We start from the raw sequence: 23,813 nt of genomic DNA, 5'->3' as shown, positions 1-23,813 counted from the left end.
TCCATCCGTACAAAAAGTCACAAGTCCCATCTGGCCACCCATTGGATTGAACATCAACATACCAATGCCCAACTCAGGTTCACAATTTTGGAAATGGTTCCCTTAAGAACAGACAGGGATACCCCGAAACTATTGGCACAAAGGGAGGTCTGGTGGACCAAATGTTTGCATACTCTTGTACCATCAGGACTTAATGACAAAATTGAATTAGCATGTTTTTTGTGAATCACAACTAGATTGTAAGTACTGTCCTCACCATGTTCCTCAGGGCTGCATCTTCACTGTGTACATTACTTTTTGCATGTCATCTGTTTTTACCTCCATTTTTTGGCCTCCCGTTTGTTTATGTTTTTGTTGAACAGTGTAGTTGTTTGTAGGTCATGCGTATGTATATAACACATCACATTGCACGAGATTTCATTTTTTCATTTTTTCACCTCCATTCTTACAGCATGATTCACCACAATTTTTTTTTTCATTTTTATCATATTTTTTATCCTTATTAGCATCAGTTCCTTACGTATTTCATACGCCTCATGTCTTGGGTTCCTTGAGACTCACACCTACACAATTCTATTTTTATCCCCGTTTTTTCCCCAGTTCTTGACATCTTTTGGGTGTTCATTGTGGATATATTCTTTATCCTTTTGGTCATCACCATGAGTATCATTATTCAGCACATAGTTGTAGTGTAGCATTTTGTCGTATATCTCACAGTACCATTTTATTTTCAGGTCACGTCACATCAGCATTTTCTTTTCCCCCGTTACATGGCTTATCCAGCAAAGCATTAGTTTCAGTCCTCTTTTTACTTTCACCTCACGAGCTCATCGCGCGCCGACGTCAGACGTCGTTTGATTTATAGACCCGGAAGGCAGCAGGTTCACTACCAGCGTTCATCCTTGTTCGCGTCTGGTGGTGCCGTGCTGATCCCCTGTTCGTTGGTAAGTTTGATATTCCGGTGACTCTTTGGGTCCAGTTAGCTCTCACACCACTTAGTTGTTATATTTCGGAGTAACTAGGTTCATCGGTTTATTTTTGCAGGTTGCTGCAAGCAGATTGTTTCTTGCAACAGGTCCGTGTCTAATTAGGTCACTGTGTTTTCCTCGTACACATTACTGAGACTGGGCTTTCAACACTGAGTTTTTCAGGTAAATAGTATTCTAAGAACTTTTATAATCACTCAATTGTAAGCATTCATTTATTGTTTCACCCCAATTTGGCACACATCTTTTTATATACATTTATATAGGTCCTTTAGCTGTGATACAACCTTCAAGGTAGTATCTTTGGATACTCGTTACTTAGCACTTCGATGCTAGACCGCCCCGGATATTTTCCAGTGATACCACAGTCGCTGTACCTTTGCAGTTCTACAGCACGTTCTCCACGTCGCTTTTTGCGCAGATCTCCATTTCTGATGAACCACTGTAAGGTTCTGTTGTTTAGTTTCATTCTTTTATCTTTTCTTTTTCACTCACACGGAGTGGTTTATATTGGTCTAGTTTGTCCTGTTCAGGGTGAAGATTCTATGCAGGTCTCTTTACTTATATTTCATCACTTTATTTGTTCTAGCTCTTTACACTCTATCATTCTCTTCACAATTGATACCCTATTGGTGTGGTGTAGGACAATGTACAGGTGCGCTATTTTCACTCTGGTCATTAATAGATGTATCTATTCAGTACTGCATGAACGTTTAGGATTTGTTGCATCATAATTCAGTCAATTGTTGCTATATGGTTTTCCTTTTTTTTCATTCCCTCTCATACAGGCCCCTGAAGAAGAGATTATGTGAAAATCCCGAAATGCATTGGGCTTCTACAACCTCAATCGTCATTGTTTAGCAACAGTTCCAATGTCATATTGTTGATATTTAGAGACAATTGTTGATTTGCAACAGGCTCTTTACAGCACAATTGGTTCTGTGTTTTGCACCTATTTAATTTGTTTGTGATGTTCTCAGAATAACAACTCATGAAGTAAATGAGACCATATCATTAATATGAACAATAACATTGTTTCTTATTGATTGATTTCAACAAAAAATTCTGTTTAACAGTATGCTTTATGGATTACAGACATAAATTATATCTTAGCAGTGCATCCGGTATACAGATTCAGAGCATCTGCTTATTCTAGTATGTTCAGGGTGGCTACCTCTTCCGGTTTGCACGCAGTTCTTGTTTTAGAATGATGAATTGTAGTGAATAGTTGTTTCTTTCTCATTATTTTGTAGTGCGCTGACTTCCCTAGATTGCTGTAATTGGTCAGCCCCAATGCCTGGGCTTTCCCTGTTGTTGCCACTACCCTGTGGACGGAGCATTTGAAGTGGTTGAAGGGGTGTCTGGAGACTCTGGACTGCAGTGGTGCTTGAGAGGAGAGTGCCACCTGCATTTTTCAGAAAACGAAATTTGATATGGATCTTTGGCTGAAGAAGAGCAGGATGATGCTTTAAAGCATTGGCTTTTCCCCTTCCCGGGGAGGTGCCATTTAGGTCGGCTGTATCGGGGTCTATTTCTATTAAGGAACAGTCTAGCTGTGGGTCTGATCTGATTTTCAGCTATGGTTCGTCCGCGGAGTGCTCAGATGACTGGGGCTTTCTTTTACACTTGTTTAAGTTGTTTTTGAGGGTGGGGCCTCCTCGTACGCGGCCTGATCTCATAGTATGCTGTGGCGATCTGGTGTAGATGGGGCTTGGTGTGTTCTTGACAGCAGTAACTGCCACGGCTTGCTTCCTGGGGCAATAAACAAAGGGAGAGATGGAGACAGAGGGAGATTTGGTTAGGAGGTGGTTAAGTGGTCCGTAGAAGCTAAACCCGCCTACCCTAACCGAGGACTGGCAGCCTTCACCTCCGCCCTTGCAGAGTCCCTCTCTAGGGCTATCAAGGGCTCAGGGATCTCTGTAAGGCTGCACTCCCTGTGCTGTCTCCGCTCATCCTACTGAGGGCTCACTATCTCAGCTGCTGGACCTCTGGAGCGGTGAGCACATGATCGGTGCTGTGTGCCTTGAGTAGCTAGGTAGCAGGTGCTGATGTCCGCTGAGAGACCTGGTGCAGAAGTGCGATTTTCAGAGGTCAGTTGGTGGTGGATGGGTAGGTTGCCTTCTGTTGCTGTAGCTAGAGAGAGATGATGCTGGGGCTGTGGAAGCCTTGTGGAAGGCAATAGACACCTATAGACAGCTGTGAGGGGCTGTGAGGGGCAGCGAGCGTCCTGCTGTGCTACTGTGTTATTGAGGGAGTGGCCGGCAGCGGCTGCAATTTGGCTGTTGGATGGTTTAAAGTGGAGGAATACAGTCTGCCCCCCTCCCCCACACTGCTGCTGCCGGCACCAAGAACGTCGTCGCAGTCACTGACTCAGTAAAAAGGGGGTTTCAGGGGGGTTGAAGAATAAAGAAAAAGTCTCTTGTCATTCTGCAGCTTTTTGCCCCTTTTCCCCTTGCTGCTTAGTGCCTAGCATTGAGCCTGGCATCCAACCAGGCCACCAGAGGCGAGCGGGGCCACCAGGCAGTACTGCAAGCTGCACTCACACCTGGTTGGCCCACCTCCCCAGTACCCCCTAGGGCACGCACTCCGCAGCAGCCAAACTAACGATGGCTGCTCTCACCGTGCCTTGCTTACTGCACTGTAATAGCTGTCTCTGTCACTGCATGGCTGTCGCGGGAAGCGGCTTGGCGACTCGGCAGCGGGGGAGGCTGGTAGTAGAGGTTGCGGCTAAGTGCGGGCTGAAGCGAGGCCCACAGGTGGGTGGGTTGCATGGGGTTCTGGAGGTCTTTGAAGTGGTGGCAGTTTTCCCTTGTTCATGCGCTGCCTCGCTTCACCCCACTGCCTTACAGCTGTTGCAATCCACGCCCACTGAACTCTGAATTCTGAACCGGAACACTGGCAAGCAAACTCCTGCTGACTGATATCATTAGAAGAGTGTTTTGATGTGTGTGACTGAAATCTCGAAGACTAGCCTATGCAAATGTCAGTTGTTAAAGAGGTGGCAGTTCAAGTGGGATTACACCTTGTATAGTTCAAAATATGACATAGAAGAATAGGATCAGAGTGAAGGGCTACTTCCCCTAAGATAAATGACTCAAGAGTGTGGAATGAGAGGGGCATTTCTTCATAGATAGTGGGACTGGCTAATGTTTGTCAAATTTTGGAGAAGAACAATTAAACAAGTGAATGAAATTCGAGAACTGGCCATAGAATGGGATCTCAATAATATGCTGTTAGGCATAGGGGGTCGATCGCTACCCAAATATAAAAGACTGATGGGCAACATGGGCCTCGTGGTGGGCAGACTAAATGCAGATGGATTATAGAGTGAAACAATTCTGAATTTTAAGGACCGGCTAACAGATGTGAACTGGTGTTGTGGGGCTTAAAACATATGAGTAGAGGGTGCCCCTATTATCATCGTGGTTTGAAAAATATAACTTATAATGATTCATGAAAGAAATGGGTGGCCCTTAAGTTACTGGGTGGAACACTGCCAAAATGTCCTAAGCTGTTGTAGAAGCTATGGAATATCGCAGACGCCGCACTATGGTCAACTTAACCTGTATTTGAGTAAGAGAAGTATGTATCGCTGGTTCCCTGTAATGAACAGAAATCTTGTAATTTGAATACTGGTATTTATATTAAAACTAATAAAATATTTTACAAAAAATATTGACGTGGACACAATCTCTCAGTACCAGTTGCCTGGAAATGGTTGAATGATCTCTGAAGGACAATTGAATGGCAGAAATGGTTCCAAAATTAACTGTTTACTGCTGAAATAGAGTGACCAATAACAGGTCCTGGGTTTACCAACTTCTGGTGCCAGCTGACGCTATGCTTTGAGAACCTTTGTCACTGTCGGAACTCACCCGTTACTTCAGAACAAAGGATGTAATTTGATATTCTTTACACTTGTTTTCCTATCAGTTAATGTCAGGTGAATAGTGGGATATGCAATACACGAGGAGGCCAATGATAAAGAAAACAAGCATTTACAAAGCAAATAGGTTTGACTTTTGCATAGTTCATGCACACATGCGGACAGCCTCATGTTGACATAGATCACATATCTCTGCAGTCAACAGACTGAGCTTTAAACCCATATGGATGCATGCACTTACAAAACCCCAACTGCGAACATCAGCACGCACAGACAAGCAGATAAAACCACACCACACGTCCTTACAGGCAAATATTCACACATACAATAGGCATTAATATATGTCAATGTCCTCAGGCATTGATAAACAGTATAGGCCTAGTTCAATCTCAAATCTTAAAGGACCCATTTACTAATGAGCCTCAGTTGCATGCAGCCTTAAAGAAGAAAACAGTCGCAGGCTGTAATGGACCTCAGTATCCTGGGGTATAATGAACCTCAATGATCCCAGGCATTAAAAAACTTCAATGACCAGAGGGAGTTAGGAATATCCATGTTCAGGGCAGATAGATACATTACTGAACTCAGGTAGCTGTAATGTCTGTAGATTTCAACATGTATATTGAGCCACATTGGCCCCTGCATTATTTATACTCAATGGCCCCAAGTCTCTAAGGACATCAATGGGATCTAGCACTAATGAGCAACAAGGCCTTCAGCCTCAAAAAAGAATCAATATTTGCTTTTAGGAGTGAAAAATGCAATAGCCACACACAATAAGGAGCCTCATTAAAGGAGAACGTCCTGATACTAAAACATTTTGAACAATATTTCAAGTCTATATGCTTTCAAAGAGACAAAAATCTTAAATTGTAATGAAGTCCTATACTGAAAGCCCAGTTCCAAAGTGAGATCTTGTGAACCGTTCCTTTGGGCTGGAAAATCTTGACCAAAGCTAACATAAATGCCTCTGACGTTTTAAGTAAGTCTGGGTGGTGAACTCCGCTCCGCTCGCAGAGTTTGCAGAGATTTCCACACTCTATGTTACCCGTAGGTTGCGGAGTTTTGAAAAACTCTGCTTCGCGTTGCAGAGCAGAGTTTATTTCCTTGCTTGTGTTCACCAACATCAAGTTACCAAGCACAAGTGAGGAAAATCCACCTCCCGGCAAGATTTTTCCTTGTTCACGATCGTCAACATCAAGTTGGCGAGCACGAGCTTGTAAAATCAACCTCCCGGTGAGATTTCTGGACGAGGGCGGTCAGATTTCTCATTGCTAGTGGTCGCGTATGTTTGCAAATGCTCGCGTTGAGAAGCCGTCCATTTGAGTTAGAGAAAGCTTCCACTCGAGTAAAAATCTACTCGAGAGAAACTCTGCGAACTCCGCCCAGGCATAGTTTTAAGCCCCCTTTGTAATCAAAGGACTACCAAACGTTTCCCAATTAAAGCATCACAGTCAGTTGGTTCTAAAAAAATTATGATACCTAATTGACCCTGTTAGACCTGGCAAATTGGCGTGAGTCTCCCTTCCATTTTTCGCTGTGCCTCATGTATTTTTTGCTGGTGTTAGTTGCTCAGGGCACTGTGCCACTGCTGTCCAGTGCCACAGTGCAAGTGCTCCCTTTTGAAAAATTAATGTATGATTTGTGATTCCATTATTGGTTGGTTTGGTTTACCTGTCAGACCCTAGTATAGTGCACCAGGAGTGCCCAGGGCTTGTAATCCAAATTAGGCCTGGGCGTAGTTCGCGAAGTAGCACTTCGCGAAGCTACGCAAAGTGAAGTTCGCACTACGCGAGCTACGCGTAGCACTTCGCGAACTGCGTAGTACCTTGTTCGCACTGTGCCAGATGTCGTTTTCAATGATTGCACAGTGCGGACAAGCAACCGGCACTGTGCAATCATTGAAAATGGCATCTTGCACAGTGCGAACTGTAGTTTTCTGCTGCTCGAGTAGATTTTTACTCGAGCTTCAGCTTTCTCAACGCGAACGGGTAGTTTCTCATTGTGAGCGGTCGCGAGCATACGCGACCACTCGCAATGAGAAACCTGACCTCCTCGCGTTGGGAATCTCGCCGGGAGGTTTATTTTCCATGCTCGCGATCGCCAACTTGAAGTGGCTGATCGCGAACAAGGAAAAAGTATCGCCGGGATGTCATTTTGCTTGCTCGCGGTCGCCAACTTGATGTTGAGGACCGCGAGCAGGCAAAAAATGACCGCAGCACTAGGCAACACTACGCTACGCGTGTTCGCACTGTGCTACGTGCAGTTCGCGTAGTGCAAAGTAGCGCGAACTTCGCAAACTACGCGAGCGTAGCGTAGTGCTTCGCCCAGGCTTAATCAAAATACTGCTGGTGGGCTTGCAGCACTGGTTGTGCCACCCACAGAAGCAGCCTGTAAACATGTGTCTAAGGTCTGCCATTGCAGAGCCTGCGTGCAGTCTGGTACTGTCATGCTGACTGGGCAAGTGCACCCACTTGCCAATCCCTAAACCTTCCCTTTTCTTCATATCAGACACCCCTATGGTAGGCCCAAGGGCAGGGTGCATTGTAAGGATAAGGTAGGACATGCCCTGGTGTGTGTGACATGTTCTAATAGTGAATTACAGCCATTTTCGTTTTTCACTATTGCAAGACTACCTGTTCTCCATAGGCCAGAATGGGCAGTTTGGTTATTACATCTTATATTCCAAACTGACTCAGAGAACATGGTAGAAAGTCGAATTTAGTATGCCTGAACTCAGGATGATAAAATACATCTTTTAGTAAAGTGGGTTTTAACATTCTGTGTTTGAAAATGCCACTTTTAGAAAGTAGGCATTTTCTTGTCTAACCATTCAAACCTGCCTCTGCTAGGCTGTGTGTATTCCTTTGTCTGGAGATTGAGTGACAGAGCTGGGGAATTCCAGGAGACAGGGTGAGGTGTCCCAGTGGTGAATAGAGAGATCTGCATCCAGATGGGTGGGAGGAGTTGCACCTGGGACCTGATTAGGGCTGTGCCTGCCTTCCACAATGCTGGCTCCACCTCCTGGGGAGCGGCTGATGTCTCTGCCCTGCACAGTGAATGAAGAGAAGGAATCCTGTCAACAAAGTGCTCCAGTGCTGTACTTGCCTTCCACAATGCTGGCTCCACCTCCTGTGGGGCGTCTAATGTTTCTGCCCTGCACTGTGAAAGGAAAGGAGAAGTCTGGTAAACAGAGTGCTCAGGAACTGGTTTGGACTGGGCAAAGGCTCCTCTGCCTTCAGAGGACAAAGGATTTCTGGGTATAAATATTGGGACCCTGATCCCAAGAAATTAGATCACTTTGGGAAAACAAGAAGAACCTCTGCTGAGGGAGGAACCAGAAGAAGCTGAGGAGGAAACTATCCCTGAAACTGGGGGATTGGCCTGCAGTGGTTGCCTTACTGCCAAAGAGAGGAGAAAGGAACTTTGTGTGTACTTTTGCTCAACTTGTGAAGGATCTCCAAGGGCTTGGAAAAGAGCTTGCCTCCTGCTGAAGTCTCAGGAACAACAGACTTCACCCCCCAGCTCCTCAGAGTTCTTTGGAAGTGCCTGCTGCTGTTGTTGGGCATTCGGAGGGACTGCGTGTCGCAAGGAGCTGGAAGCGCGACTCAGGAAGGAGAAGCGTGCCGCGTCGGAGCTGTTGTCATCGCATCTCGTAAAGTGTGTCGCCGCTGCAGCATCGCATCGAGCGGAAGCGTCTCGCATCATCCAGGAAGTGTCTCGCAACGCCGAAGAAGCGTGTCGCCATCGCAGCCATCGTAGCTGATGCATTGCACCGCATCAAGAGAAGAGTCTTGCATCGAGGAAGAAGTGTGTCGCCATCGCAGCCATCGTAGTTGTCGCATTGCACCGCATCAAGTAAAGCACCTCGCATCCACGGAGAAGCGTGCCGGTATCGGAGCTGCTGTTGTCGCATCGCGTAAAGGGGTGTCGCCGCTGCAGCATCGCATCGAGCGGAAGCGTCTCGCAATGTCGGAGAAGTGTGCCACTGCCAAGGCCGCTGTCGTCGCATCGCGTAAAGTGTGTCGCCGCTGCAGCTGAAGCATCGAGTCGCGTCTTCTCGTAACATCGGAGAAGCGTAACGCATCTGGAAGATCTTCACTTCTTTATTCCTTTGCACCAAAAACTTCATCACATCAACATCGTTGCAACACTTTCGTTGCCCTGCGTGTCGCATCTAAAAGGTACATTGACTTAAAGTGTTGCATTTAAGAACTTAAAAGAACTAAGCAAAATTCTACTATCTAAAGTAACAGTATTGTGTGTTTTTGTCGTTTAATGGTCTTGTGGTAAATCTATATAAAGAATACTTATTTTTTATATAAAGCCTGTGTGGTGTCCATTTGTAGTGTTGTCACTTGGTTACTGTTTGTGTTCACAAATGCTTTACACACTGCCTCTGAGATAAACCTGTCTGCTCGTGCCAAGCTACCAAGGGGGTGAGCAAGGGGTTATTTTAGGAGTGTACCCCCTTACCCTGACTAGAGGAGAGGGTCCCTATTTGTCACAAGTTCATACCTGTGCCAACTAGAGACCCCCAAGTCTAACAGACCCCAGACTCCATGTTATTATTTGCTGTTCGCTACTACAAACTCTAAACCTAATGCTTCAGCTCACAAAATTGACCAGTGTTGCACGCAAATTTGTACGAATACCAGAGTTGGATTCAGAGTGCCCACATTTGTATCCCCTGTTCTTATCTGAAATCTTTGCTAGAACATCTCCTTCCAGGTGACCCACGACATTCTCACTGGGTGTGGAGATCATACAGTTAATTTAAATGCAGCCCAATAGAATAATGCTGACACCAGATCAAATGTTACAGAAAATATAGTGTCTTGTCTGTTGGAGTCATATAAACATTTGTTAAAATAGCACCTTACTTGTTAACAAAAGTCATTTATTTTTTAGAAGTTGAAGTTCAGATTGGACATTGACTTTATTGACTGTTATTTTCTGTGTCATATCGAGTATTAACCCTGGTACCCAATAAAATAAGCCTTGTGTGCTCGTCCTCACTACCTAAAAAGAGTCAAGTGCTGAGAAGGTGTAACTCTTTTGTCTAATTTAAGCGCAGTAGTTGATTGGTTATATGATCCCAATTGGTGAACTACAGTAACCAATTAGAGCACTGCCCACTCACTGTTGCAGGCCCTAAAGAAAAGGGCTCACATTAGCTGCAACTTACGTCTAATCATTTATTAGTAAGCGACTCCTATACCTACACAAAAGCTTTATAAATCAGGTTATACATTTCTTGAACAGCAATTACGTTTCTCAGGATTTTGGATTTTGGGGAGTAGATCAAACATGTATTAGTGAATTCCTCTATTTTACATTGAAGTCTTCAAAGTGTAATTTTGCATTTCTGGTTTCTATATTATATCTGTGAGTCCCCCTGCAATGTACATAAGTCGGGGCATACATATCTCTTCCAAACTATATGTACATAATACTCTTTTGTTCATTAATGTGACCCTTTTTAAAAATATGCCCTAAGCCTATCAGTTTAGCAGATATATGAAGGCAATAAACATGACTCTGCAAGCCATCAGAGAAAGCATTCAAAATTATAATCTAAGTAAGGAAGAACATGTTTCATAATATTGAGAATATGTTGGCCACATATAGACTTTATCAGGGAGTTGGGTGAGGCCAGATGGATTTACGAGGAATGTTGCATGCTATGTTATACTGATTTGTACAGCGCATTAATCTCCCGAGAGGGTATCCAGGTGCATGGGCAAGTGTGTAGGTTTGAGATCCCCAATGTGCTTTAAGGAATAGCTGGGTCTTCAGCTTCTTGTGGAACTCAAGTGAGGAGGAGGCCCATGTGTTGAGGGAGGTCATTTTATGTCTTGGGTGCAAGTTAGAAGAATAATAATCTTCAGTTTTGGTTTTGCAGATGCAGGGAATGTGTGCGAGTGAGTATGAGGCAGAGCATAGGTGTCTGCTGGGTTGGTTAAAGTGTATGCAACTGTTCAGGTATTCTGGTCCTGTGTTGTGTAGGGGTTTGTATGTATGCATGAGAAGTTTGAATGGGCTGTGCTTATAAATGGGAAGCCACCTGAGGTGCAGTGTGTTTTGGGTGTGTTGTTGGAGGTCGAATATGAGTCTTGCAGTGTTGTTCTGGATGGTCAGGAGTCAATATAGGAGTTTTTGGGAGATTCCGGCATAGGGAATGTTGCCGCAGTTCATCCTGCTGTGCTGGTGATGAGTGCTTAATGGTCCATCTGGTGTTGCAGAACAAAAGGGAATGTATTGTGAGAAGGAGGTATGCATGCAAGGGGAGCAGAGAAAAGTAGGAAGCATTGGGGAAGAACTTACGTTCTATGCAGTTGAGCTTGCCAGGTCATTGCTTAAGGAGGACTTCAACACACACAACTCGTAGCCATTGCAGCTGCAGAGACAGAGTAAAACAGATTAGTAGGAGTAACGTAATTTTACTGATAAAAAATAAACACCAACATTCACAGCCCCCAAGTCCCATCTGTGTACGTCAGGAGACCTTATCTGATGGGTATGATAAAGGGATCTTATGTGATGTCAGTTGTGGTGTTACTCTGATGCAGTATACAGGTGCTAGTGCTGATGACGGCACATGTTTTTCCATCACTCGCTGCCAACAGAAAACATCCATTCTCACCTGTTCTGTATATATATATATGTATATATTTATATATGAAGGTTTCATAACGGTCCATAAATGCTAGAGTCATATCTATTGTGCAAACATTCAGGCTCTCTGGGATGTTGTTCGATACACGCAGTCAGGTGGGTTAATGATGTCAGTGCAGCTTACGGCATGCATATTTCATTATGGGCTGGGGAGGGGCAAGGACTGACATGGAAGTGGTTACTGTAAAAAAGTCCACTGGAGAAGCCTCGGGATCAAGAGGTTCCAAGCAGCCTCCTGCTGGACAAACTGTTTTAGGCCCACCACACTACTGAGATGATGTGGTGGAAATTAACATTTCATCCACTGTATTTAGGCTGTAAATGCAAATTGTGTGATTGCTTTAATAAAAACATAGCTTTTGGTTAGGATAAGACTATTTCAAGATGAACTGTTATTTCTGTGAAAAGTCATGCAAGTTGAAAAAGTGTTGAGTTCACTGCAAGCTGGTAAGCAGGCTCAAAAATGCAGGTTGAGGCTTTTCAGATTCAGTTTAAAACAGTTGAATGGCTGCCTTGAAAGAGTTTAAGTTGCTCTGAGTAAAACCTAAACAATGCAGATTATGAGGTTTAATTTTGAGCACCTTGAATGTGTTGGAAATCCTTTGAGGCTGTGTTCAACAAAAAGTCAACCAAACATTGGAGGTTAATTGAGTCAAGGTCCATACAATTTGTATAAGACTCAAAGGAAAATGACTTCAACAGATTCTACAGAGAAGTCTCAAATATATCTTGATGAGTGTTTGGCAGGCTTGCTTTGGATTGCAAAATTGCTCAGCCCAGAGGGTCTCAAAGGGTTAACTATTTGAAATCTTCATGGTGGATTACAAAATACACTGTTAAATTTGCAGGTTTCTTAAAGGATAGTTGGAATGAAAAATGCCCCATTTAGACTTTGAGCAGCTGTCTGTGGTCCCCAGCTCCTCGTCACTGAAACGTTTGAGGGTGGGTTTAACCAAGGCAGGACAGAACCTTTTAGTAGGCAGGCTTTTCTCAGCCTTAGATTAGCCTGACTTAGTTTTAGATGTTCCAAATATTCCTATGGACTACAAGGCAGGAAACTGTCACTACTGTTCTGGACAAGATTAATGGGGGCAATAGATCAAGACCGCGGTGAAGACAATATGTATCAAGCGCTCTGCAATCTGGAAATCATCAGTGCAGCAGCTCCAATCAGATTTGCGCTCAGCAGGGGCACAAGCCAGGTGTTTTAAGAAGTAAACAGCTTTGCTACCCTGGGCTCACCATGAGTCCCACAGTCTTTACATATTAATACCACTCTCTTTGAATACTGATATCACTGGTGCAGAATTTGTCACGAGCACTAATGCTGCACCATTCAAAGTTCCACAACTCGGAATTTGGGAAAAAAATGCATATGCCCTGTTCCCTGCCCCAAGCCCTGCTCTAAGGTCTGTAATTCAGGAAGGTCTTTACACCCACACTAATTGCACCAGAGCTTACTTTGGGAAAGTACTACTGAAATCCTGATTTGTGTATACCCTCCTGTTTGTGCCTGTCAGGATTGCCAAAGGGCACCTAAAGAGCCCATTGGTGGTGATCCCTAAACCATTTAGAATCATTATTCAATGCTCATCTCCGCCAAATGGTCAGCATAAGTTACATATCCTATACATGGAGAGTGTCCTGCAACACCAATCTATCCCATGGTGCAATGCACCCAAAACACTAAGATATATCTCAACTCTACGCATGCAACTCACAGTTGACCCTATGAGCTTCAGAGGAAAAATACTATTTCCTAATAGCACTAACCGAATGTCTCACACAGAGAGAGACCGCCAGAAGCACTGCTTCCCTTTCCTGCAATCTAAAGTAAGTAGGGCTTCTAAAGATTTTAATAAGAAGCAAACGTGTCCCTCACAGTCCCGGTGCTAATTCCACTCTCCCACCCTGTGCATTGCGTGAGAGTCTTTTGGAGTGGCCACTGGAAAGGTGACAATTATCGCGTGAAACCACGGTGATTCCAGATAAAAATGTGTGTCAGTGAAATGAGCTTGAGTATAGGCAAGATATGTATCCCATCTCTTGACAATGACAATTGCTCAGTGTAATGGGAACAGTCTGTTCAGACAAGGCAATCTGTGTGCAGCTAACTTTGTTCTGATTCCAATTTAAAATTGGAAGTTCCGAATGAACTATCAAATTGCATTAAAATAGCCTGAGAAATGTTCCTGTAGGCTGTGTAAAATAAATATACTTTGCAGTGGTGCTCAAAGAAAGAGATTGTTTCAATCTGCCCTACACTACTTATTCCCATGTCTGTGGTTGTGGCACCTGAGAACTGGTGCAGAAACAGCTGACTTACAAGAGTGGTACTTGTGACAATTTACAGAATAACTAGTGTGCACTTTCAAACAGATAACATGGGGCAGGGCCTAATGACTCAGGGTCTCATTTAAAGTTTGGTAGACAGATCACTCCACTAAAAACATGGCATAGTACCCTATCCACAAAACTTGCAATTTCCCCATTATATTTAGTCAGGGGAACTGCCATGTTTCCGGAGGCAGAACCTATGCTGGCGCAGCTGGAAGAAACCTTTGACCGATAACCCAACTGACTGGGCCGCAGTTAAGAAACCTATACTGTTCACCCTAGTTAGTTAGGGCAGATATTTTCCTGTTTGGGACTACCAAGGGGAGCATGGTAGTCCTGAACAGGAAATAAACAAAATGACCCTTACGTTCTGGGAGAAAACACCAAGTGGGTCAGGGTCATTAGATTTTTGTTTCTCAATAACAAAAGTCCCGCTTTGTGTGTTTTTTGTTTGAAAACCAAATACATTTGCTGTGTAGACACTTTAAATATGGTGCCAACACAACAAAAAGTCAGTGCCTTCAGAGAAAGTGTCATCGTGGCAATTCTACTGAAAGAACAGAGATCTCCGACTACCTGTTGGAGATCCCAGAATACGGCAGACCACAGCCCGCCAGAGCAAAAGACACGCGGATGGCACTAAAAATGGTTTCTTGAGAGGCTGAGGCAAAGGTGATGTGATGGTAGGGCCAAAGTTAGACATTGGAGAATGTGAATTACATCCGTTAAAGTGGTTAAAATAACTTTGCACATCCTTTACGCTGGATGTCACGCTCAAAATGGATAGGAGATGATGCTGTCATGGGTATCATTTGGAGGTAGGCCACAAATTGAGCGTTATTTCACAAATTGCATTTAGGGATCGGGCTCACAATTTCCACCATATATTTTGCGAATGAAGTCTACACCCAAAACCGGGCAGAAAGTGAAATACCAGCGGCGCCCGGTGCAGGGAAGGAGAGTGCCCCCCCTGCTTCTCAAGAGTGACAACGGCTGACTGATTGATTGAAAAACTTTATTCGGTAAGGCAATTACATACCATAAAAGCATTTGCATATCAAATACATTAACATTTATACACATATCATTATAGCAAGATAAGTTAAATTGGCCTTGGTAAATGGCGGTAAGTACAAAAGGAGACAGTAAAAAGGATTGTTTTAACAGTCATTAAAAGTAGTAAAATACAGTAAAAAATGGTAATGCGATACGGGACAGGGAAAAAACAAACAAACCCCCCACTAGCAGTTTTAGGGTGCATAGGGGGGCTAATCCCAGTTCATCGTAGGGTATGTTTGAAAAACTTGTAAAGACCATATGTCGGAAAAGGGAGGGGGGGCTAATCACCGTTTAAAGATTTGTTCTGTGTCGCACGCACAATTTTAAGAACATTGCCATATTTTTTGCCAATGACTCTGTTTCTAACATTTGGAGTACCATGAAAGCTGGCCGACATTGGGTTAGGCCCAGAAGTTTCAGAAAGGGGATCAGGTATAACTTTCTAGGCTCTACATAGAGTTTACAGAACATAATTACATGCAAAGTTGTTTGGGGAGAAAGGTCGTCACAAGGGCACGGCATTAATTGGGTACTCCAGTCGTTTATCACAGGAAAAGTAATTAAACGATGGAATATGTTCAGACGTAATCTGGTGAGTAGGAACTTCTCGTAGTTACTTAAAATGGAATTCAGGTAGGGCTCTATTTGATCAGTTGTTTGTATGGAGGACAATTGTACAGAGTTTTTGTTTAGTTCAAGAGCCAAGCGCAGATCGGTTAGATGGCTTAAGCACATGTCACGCAGTTTTTTTCTGGGGATTGAGGTAATATTTTGGGGGTTTAAAAAAGGTGCTCAAGTCCTAAATCCGTTAAAAAGTTTTTAACAAAAGCAAGCCAGGTAATTAATGATCCGTGCTCCAATTTCAAGCAATCGTTGATGAGTTCCTGGGTGAATTTTAGTTCTGGTGTGGACCAGATGCGATGCCATAAAAGAATAGGCTGCATGCGTATCACATCTGTGATATGTGGAAGACCCAGTTCGCAGTGAATATTAAAAGTTGAAGTAGACGACGGAACTCCCAGCAAGAATTTCAAAAAGGAGTTCTCTGTCTTTTGGAGTAAAGTGACTCGTGCATTTCCCCAAATCCCAGCCCCGTAGATCGCCGTGCTGAGGCATTTTGAGTTATATATGTCTAACATTTCCTTGGATGCTCTTTTGCCCAGCCTCCGGGCGAACACTCTCAGGGCCGTTGTTGCTTTTAAGAATTGTGAGTTTCTGTTCTCTATGGCACTTTTCCAGGTAGTTTTATTGTCTATCACGACTCCTAAGTAGGGATAAGTGGTGGTGTACTCTATGTTAGTATCGTTTAGATAGATGTTTTTCTTTTTGCGTGAGTGTTTCCCTGATGCCATCACAAAGGTCTTTTTGGCGTTGATGTTTAGGTCCAGGTGTTTCATAAAATTTGTATATCTGACCAGAGCCCGTTGTAACTCAAGGGGGGTGCGGGCGAGTATGACTGCGTCGTCCGCATATAGGAGGGCGGGGATTGGGCGTTGTTTAATGTGTGGTTGGTCCTGGCTACCTTTTAACAGGGCTACTTCTAGACCATTGGTGTAAATGTTAAAAAGAAAGGGAGCCAGGACACAGCCTTGCCTTACCCCCCGCTCGATTCCAAAGGATGATGTTAACTGTCCCCCGATGCCATATCTTACTCTAGTGGTGGTATTCGAGTAGATTTCTCTGATGTAATTGACCAGATTGGTATCAATGCCCAGTTCGGTCATTACGGTCCAGAGCTTAGTGTGGTCCACGCAGTCGAAAGCTGCGGACAGGTCGACGTATGCCATGTAAAGACTGCCACCCTTTGCATGGACATACTTTCCTCTCAAAAGAGTAAGGTTGAGGACCTGTTCGATGGTGCCTCTGCCTTCCCTGAACCCGAACTGGAGGTCAGATAGGATGTTATTTGTCTCAGCCCAGTTTTGTAGGCGTGCTAGGAGGATTCTGCCTACTACTTTTCCAAAAGAGTCCAGTAAGGAAATAGGTCTGTAGCACGCAGGACTGTTCCTATTTCCCTTTTTAAATATAGGGACTAGGATTGAGTCTGACCAAGAAGTTGGTAAACCTACATATCCCAGCGCCTCTAGAACATTTAGTAGCAGGGGAGCCCAGAGGTTGATATTTGATTTGTATAGGTCCATAGGGACCGCGTCAGGTCCCGGGGCCTTTCCTGGTCTACTAGCGTTCAGGGCCAGCTCTACCTCTGCAAGCTCGAAGTTCATGTTTAGAGGGTTGGTTCTGGCCGTTGGTGGGGAGTGAGTGTGTATGAGTTGCCCACCCGGATTTGAGAACATTTTTGAGAAATGGGTGACCCACTCTTGTTCAGAGATGGTAGTTTCGACTGTACCACTAACTATCGGTCCTGTCAGAAAGGAAGAGTTTACGATCTCCCAGAAGGTTACCGTGTCTTTGTTCTGGCAGCTATTATGTAATGCAGTCCAGGGTTCTTCTTTAAGTTCCCTTTTCCTAGATGTTACTGCCTTATTATATTTTTGCCTGGCTGTTGAAATTTCAAGAATATTTCTTGGGAATTTTTTGAGGGCAATCTTAAGGTCTTTATGGGCTCTGGAACATGCTGGGTTGAACCACCTGAACTTAGGTTTGTCCTGTGATGTTTTTTGCGCCCGAGGGTGGACTGTCAAGGCGTTCTTGACCTCTAATGTTATTTTTCCATAATTAGCCACAATCTCTGCAGGAGTAGACGTCTCCATTAGGCAGACTTCGAAGGCTTGGTGGGCCGCATTAATTATAGTTTCTAAAATGGCAATGGGATTAATTTTAGACCATTTCAATGCGTAGCCATTTGAGCGGGGCATGGAAATAAAATCTGCATGAAGTAATGTTTCAGCATTTTTTTGGGGGGCGGTAGTTTGGATTGTAACAATCAGTGGGAAGTGATCACTGAATGCGCAATCATGGGTGATGACATCAGTGATCATATTAGGGGAAATATTCCCTACTAAGATGAAATCTATGCAGGAGGATAAACCTCTGCCGTTAAAGGTTGGGACAAAGGGAGTTATGGGGATAGTAAGTTCATTAGCAAAGGCCAATTGAAAAAGGATCATGGTCTCGTTCATAACTGACCCCATGTGGGAGTGTGAAAAGTGGGGGATGTCGTTTTGTAGATGGTCCAAATGACCGCAGTTACCATTTAAGGTACTCTTGCATAATGCTAAGTTAAAATCCCCCCCCCAGATTATTGTTGGTTCCTTTCCTTTACTAGAGGTGATTTGTTTTTGTAAGAAAACACAAATTTCTTTTATTACCTCTGTAAATCTGGTGTCCGAGAGGTTGTTATAAAAATTAACTATTAGAATGGGTGGCGTTCTGCTTATGGTGACTCTTATGATCTGATATTGCGATTCAATTTTAAGGGTGAGAGCCTCCAGAGTTGGTGTTAAGTTTGAGACGTATATGGTTAATCCACCCTTTGCTCTGCCAGATGGTGAAGGGAGCGCTGGGCTGAAAAAGGTCTTAAAGCCATTTACATGTATAGGGGTTGTTGACCATGTCTCCTGGAGGGCAATGATTTCATGTTCATTTATGAATTTAATCCATTCTTCGTTTTGGATCTTTGTGCGAAGACCTGATATGTTCCAGAATGTTATTTTTAAGGGAGAATTTGTTTTATTTGATATGGAATTTGTCCTAACGATGTTTTGCTTGTGTGCAATAAAGTCCATGCTGGTATTAATATCACCCTCCCTATGAGATCTAACTATCGGAGGGGAAATATTTTCAGAGATACTGATCTGTTCGTGGTTGAGTACGATTCCTTGTTGGATTATAGGTGTTAGATTAGTTGAGAGAGGGAGGGTCTTATTTTTTCCAGGATGTATCTCAGAATGGGTGATTGATAGAGGTAGAGGAAGGGTGGCAGTTGAAGAGGCAAAATTGACCAATGGTGTTAACTGTCAGTCCACCTCCTCTAGTGTGGTGAGCTGTTCAAATCTATTTTGAGTAAGAATACACCCATTCCCTCTATGTGCACTTATTTGGTCGCTGTGGTAGAAATAGTCAAGTGACACCATGTTAATGTGAGTAAGTTCATGTGTTATTGTCCTGTTGATTCTAAGTAGAGAGCGAACTAGGCCTGGTGACCTAAAGTTTATAACTATACAGTCCCCAAAACTTTTTTTGTCAGAGTCACCAATCCAGCCCACTCTCCGCACCATCAGAATCTGATTAATATGTCTTGGGTGAAAATAGGTGTTTTTAGTGAGCCAGTGGGTGGTCTTGTTCCTTAACGAGACCCATGTTTCAGTAGAGTCTTTTTGTAAGGGGGGGAAATTTGTTAGGACCAGGACGTATGGCCGAGAATCTGGTGGTAAATGTAGATGATCTTTATTAGGGATAGTAGAAGCTATAGGGTCTGTCCTGTTGTTATGGTTTGGAATTACTTTAGGACTCACAGATGGGTCTGGTTCAGTATTTGATCTTGAAGCTCCCTTTGTTTCTTGATTCTTCGTTGGTCTAGTTGTAGAATGAAAAATAGGGATATTAGCATTGGGATTGTTGGAATGATTTGTTAAGAGTGGTAAATTCTGGTTTTGTTGGGCGATTGGTTGATTAGTTACCAGCGCTGTATTTGTCACGTTTGGTCGAGTTATGCCAGTAAGTACAGTTTTAGTGAGTTGGGCAAATTTGTCTTCAAACACCGAAGAGAGTAGGGAAATAATTTCACCAGGTTTGTCTTCAATGTCGCGGCTGACAGCTAGTTGTAACGACTTTACACTATTTTCTACCGATAGCTTAATCGTCTCGCCGAAAGTGAGTAGTTGGTCGTGGGGGGATAGATTTGTTTCCTCTGTTTGTAGGCCTATGTCACAAGTGGCTGGAAATTGTGAGACCTTCCCCCCTTTGGGAAGCTGACCTTTTTTGTGAGTCCCCCTCCCAATACTCGTCTTAGTTTTAGCCTTCCCTCGTGTTAGGGGACCCTTTAGTTGTAGTGCGCCGACTTTCGACCGGAGTCCGATTCGTTCAGATGGAGTTGAAAGGGGGTTAGGCGGAGATTCAGTAATAATCGTCGGAGTAGGTGATTTGGGCAGTGAAGACAGATTTGACACATCAGAAGTTCTGTTAGATCTTGTCGACGGTTCTAAAGAGAGCCTCCTTTCTGTTGATTGTATTTCCTGTATAATTAGGGATTCTGCCCTCAGTAGATAAGCGTCTAAAGTACCTACTGTGCTTTTACGTGTTTCCATTTTGGGAGAGCGAAACTGTTACCAAAAAAGGAAATTAATGAATGGCCCTATACGATTCACGCTATGATCTAGATAAAATAAGACTTGGCCGTCTACTATACTTCACAGAACCGTGTGGGGCCTGGTGAGGGGCAGTTGTCTTTGGTCCGTTGATGTGACAGGTCGGAGATGTCCAATGGCACAGCGAAGAGGGGTGGCCCGGTCTGGCCTCCCTTGGCCTCCTGACGGCCACAGACGGCCCGCCCTCTGCCCGGGCTCAGCCCGGCGCCGCCCGCGCGCGTCCGCGAGGCGGAGGGGGCTGTCTTCTTTTGAGCACCTCCAGGTGCGGGAATCAGGCAGTGGGCGGTATCGCTGGGCAGGCTGGGTAGTGTAGTCCGCCCCACTCCACGGCCGCGCGATGTCAGGAGCGCGGCGGCGGGGGCGACCACAACTGCAGAGCTCCCGAACTGCTCCGAGTTGATGCCAGCAAGATTGCAGGTGGACAACGGCTACGTGACCTCCTCCGGCGTTGCCTCCAGGTAAAAAAGTGCTCCCCGCTCCCCAGTGGGAGCTGTCCTCTTTTGAACGCCTCCAGGCGCGGGAATCAGGCAGTGGGCGGTATCGCTGGGCAGGCTGGGTAGTGTAGTCCGCCCCACTCCGCGGCCGCGCGATGTCAGGAGCGCGGCGGCGGGGGCGACCACAACTGCAGAGCTCCCGAACTGCTCCGAGTTGATGCCAGCAAGATTGCAGGTGGACAACGGCTACGTGACCTCCTCCGGCGTTGCCTCCAGGTAAAAAAGTGCTCCCCGCTCCCCAGTGGGAGCTGTCCTCTTTTGAACGCCTCCAGGCGCGGGAATCAGGCAGTGGGCGGTATCGCTGGGCAGGCTGGGTAGTGTAGTCCGCCCCACTCCGCGGCCGCGCGATGTCAGGAAGGCGGCGGGGGCGACCACAACTGCAGAGCTCCCGAACTGCTCCGAGTTGATGCCAGCAAGATTGCAGGTGGACAACGGCTACGTGACCTCCTCCGGCGTTGCCTCCAGGTAAAAAAGTGCTCCCCGCTCCCCAGTGGGAGCTGTCCTCTTTTGAACGCCTCCAGGCGCGGGAATCAGGCAGTGGGCGGTATCGCTGGGCAGGCTGGGTAGTGTAGTCCGCCCCACTCCGCGGCCGCGCGATGTCAGGAGCGCGGCGGCGGGGGCGACCACAACTGCAGAGCTCCCGAACTGCTCCGAGTTGATGCCAGCAAGATTGCAGGTGGACAACGGCTACGTGACCTCCTCCGGCGTTGCCTCCAGGTAAAAAAGTGCTCCCCGCTCCCCAGTGGGAGCTGTCCTCTTTTGAACGCCTCCAGGCGCGGGAATCAGGCAGTGGGCGGTATCGCTGGGCAGGTTGGGTAGTGTAGTCCGCCCCACTCCGCGGCCGCGCGATGTTAGGAGCGTGGCGGCGGGGGCGACCACAACTGCAGAGCTCCCGAACTGCTCCGAGTTGATGCCAGCAAGATTGCAGGTGGACAACGGCTACGTGACCTCCTCCGGCGTTGCCTCCAGGTAAAAAAGTGCTCCCCGCTCCCCAGTGGGAGCTGTCCTCTTTTGACCGCCTCCAGGCGCGGGAATCAGGCAGTGGGCGGTATCGCTGGGCAGGCTGGGTAGTGTAGTCCGCCCCACTCTGCGGCCGCGCGATGTCAGGAGCGCGGCAGCGGGGGCGACCACAACTGCAGAGCTCCCGAACTGCTCCGAGTTGATGCCAGCAAGATTGCAGGTGGACAACGGCTACGTGACCTCCTCCGGCGTTGCCTCCAGGTAAAAAAGTGCTCCCCGCTCCCCAGTAGGAGCTGTCCTCTTTTGAACGCCTCCAGGCGCGGGAATCAGGCAGTGGGCGGTATCGCTGGGCAGGCTGGGTAGTGTAGTCCGCCCCACTCCGCGGCCGCGCGATGTCAGGAGCGCGGCGGCGGGGGCGACCACAACTGCAGAGCTCCCGAACTGCTCCGAGTTGATGCCAGCAAGATTGCAGGTGGACAACGGCTACGTGACCTCCTCCGGCGTTGCCTCCAGGTAAAAAAGTGCTCCCCGCTCCCCAGTGGGAGCTGTCCTCTTTTGAACGCCTCCAGGCGCGGGAATCAGGCAGTGGGCGGTATCGCTGGGCAGGCTGGGTAGTGTAGTCCGCCCCACTCCGCGGCCGCGCGATGTCAGGAGCGCGGCGGCGGGGGCGACCACAACTGCAGAGCTCCCGAACTGCTCCGAGTTGATGCCAGCAAGATTGCAGGTGGACAACGGCTACGTGACCTCCTCCGGCGTTGCCTCCAGGTAAAAAAGTGCTCCCCGCTCCCCAGTGGGAGCTGTCCTCTTTTGAACGCCTCCAGGCGCGGGAATCAGGCAGTGGGCGGTATCGCTGGGCAGGCTGGGTAGTGTAGTCCGCCCCACTCCGCGGCCGCGCGATGTCAGGAGCGCGGCGGCGGGGGCGACCACAACTGCAGAGCTCCCGAACTGCTCCGAGTTGATGCCAGCAAGATTGCAGGTGGACAACGGCTACGTGACCTCCTCCGGCGTTGCCTCCAGGTAAAAAAGTGCTCCCCGCTCCCCAGTGGGAGCTGTCCTCTTTTGAACGCCTCCAGGCGCGGGAATCAGGCAGTGGGCGGTATCGCTGGGCAGGCTGGGTAGTGTAGTCCGCCCCACTCCGCGGCCGCGCGATGTCAGGAGCACGGCGGCGGGGGCGACCACAACTGCAGAGCTCCCGAACTGCTCCGAGTTGATGCCAGCAAGATTGCAGGTGGACAACGGCTACGTGACCTCCTCCGGCGTTGCCTCCAGGTAAAAAAGTGCTCCCTGTAATTGGGGAGTCGTGAGCCGCCCTTCCCACTTCTCGACCATGGTGCAACTGCAGATGGTGAGCTTAGAAAAGCTACACCCCTTCCTAAAGGATGGCACTGACATCAGACAGACAGGCCCCCGCCTCGGCAAGTAATACAGTTGCTTTTTACTTTCTACATTAGCCTTTGAGACACTTTGGCTGAGTAGACAGAGTATAATGCTCTCAGTGGCAGGATATGAGGTGTACTGTTGCATAAGTTAACTCTTCCTTACATGCAGGAAGTGGAGATATGATTCCATAAGCGGCAGGGGCAGAGCAATCAGAACTAGTAATCTTAAAGTAGAGGTAAGGGACAAGCAAAGCAAGCCTCCTTAAACTCTTGGGGAAGAGGAACGAGAAAAAACATCCTTTAACAATAGGTTCAGGGTAAACAGAAAAGGTTTCCCTAAGTAAGCTATATGTACCGTCCAGCTATATATAAGAAGATTTACTAAATGATAGGTACAAGGCAAATAAAGCATGCATTCCAATGCTATAGATGTAGGGCATGTAGAGCAAGCTTCCCTAAACCTCAGGTGTACGACAGGTAGAACACACTTCCCTCAGCCACAAGATCAGGACAGGCAAAGCAAGGTTCTCTAAGCAAAAGTTGCAGCTCGGGCAGAGTAGAATTCCCTTAGCCATAGGTGCAGGGCAGGCAAAGTAAGCTTCCTTAAATCATAGGACGGGAACAATAGGCTTCTTTAAATCACACATTCAGAATAGGAAGATCAACATTTGTATGGATCACAGGTGTAGATCAAAACAGAGAAATCTTCATTATTTTGCAACTTAGCTAAACCACATGTGCCGGATAGACAAAGCAAGCTTCTCTAA

Source organism: Triturus cristatus, chromosome 9, assembly GCF_964204655.1.
Source record: "Triturus cristatus chromosome 9, aTriCri1.1, whole genome shotgun sequence".
NCBI classification, from domain to species: Eukaryota; Metazoa; Chordata; class Amphibia; order Caudata; family Salamandridae; genus Triturus; species Triturus cristatus.
Note: the sequence above shows the minus strand (reverse complement) of the source record.